A 1,366-nucleotide genomic window follows, 5' to 3' on the forward strand; every position below is an offset into this window, starting at 1 on the left:
GGCCCGGTGAGCTGGCCGCCCCGTGTTGGGGGACACTGCCTGGGCTGGGCCCCAGCTGGGGGAGAGGATGGGGGGAGGTGAGGAGGGACGGGGCGGTGTCCCAGGGAGGCTCCGGCGCCTTCGCAGCCCCCAGAGCCCGTCAGCGTCGTGATGGTGGGTTCTCGGCATCATTAAAAACAAACGTTGAAAGCCTAAGCTGCACACAGACGCGTATGGTCCTGGGTGCCGAGTGGGCAAACGTCCACCCTGGTCAGCAGCCGTGCCCACCAGACGCTGCCCGTGCCTCTGGCACCGCCCCTCCTGAGAGCCCCTCTTGAATTCTGTCTCTGTGGGTTAGCTTTGCCCGAGGTGGAGCCGATTTCTAGGGCCGTGTTACCATGACTTTCCGGTCACACCCTGCCTGGTTAAACCGGGGGTCCAGAGGGAGGCGGCCGAGCGTCCGCACCTGCCTGGGGCCGGGGGCCGCGCCTGAGCCTCTCACCGGGCGGGTGCTCGGCGCCGTCGTGTCGCCCGCACCCGGCCCTCGGCCCGTTTGTCGCCTGTGGTGTCCTGCAGGGAAGGGGGCACGCAAGCAGGTTTCACTGTCGAGAGAGCATGACAAGAAAAGTCCCACTTATAATTCTTCCCATTGTGACACAGATCAGTTTACTTTGTGTGACTTCCCCACAAGTCTCTCTGTACAGGATACACGTGGGTGGGAAATAATTCCTTTCTGTACCAGTGGGCGTTTCACTGAGCTCCTGGTGAGGCTGCTGACGCGTCCGTGGGGTTCCTGAGCTGTGGGTGCGGAGACGTGGCTTAGAGCACCTGCTGTAACAGTCACTTAAAAAAAAGAGAGGAGGGAATTCCCTGCTGGCCTAGTGGTTGGGATTGGGTGCTTTGACTACCCCAGGGCCTCGGTTCAGGGAACTGAGACCCTGCTAGCTGCGCAGCCAGAAAAAAAAAGAAAAAAGGGGGTGTAATTTCCATAGTGAAAGACACAAATGACTGTATCCTTCTGAGCCAGGAAGTCCCCGTCATCTCTATCACTGTTGGATTTTGGGCTCGGGGCCGCCCCAGAGAGCAGGGCAGCTGTTCTGGATGCTGGGCTCGAGGCGAAGCAGAGGATGTGCTGGGGACAAGTAGCGTGGGGAGGGGCATTGGGAGGTGACACAGGACTGGAATCCGGTGGAGCGGAGGCGGTGGGCCGTGAGCCAGCTGGAGCCTGGGCCGGACGTGGGGGTGAGAGGGTAGCAGGGCCCAAAGGCCCCAGAGCTTGGTGGGGACATGAGCCCTGTGGGGACGGGAGCCGGTGGGGACACGAGCCTGGGGGGGACAGGTGCTTGGCGTCCGTTCTCAGTGAGGGCCAGGGCGGGAGCAGAGGCCA

This window comes from Physeter macrocephalus, chromosome 7 (genome assembly GCF_002837175.3).
Source record: "Physeter macrocephalus isolate SW-GA chromosome 7, ASM283717v5, whole genome shotgun sequence".
Lineage (NCBI taxonomy): Eukaryota > Metazoa > Chordata > Mammalia > Artiodactyla > Physeteridae > Physeter > Physeter macrocephalus.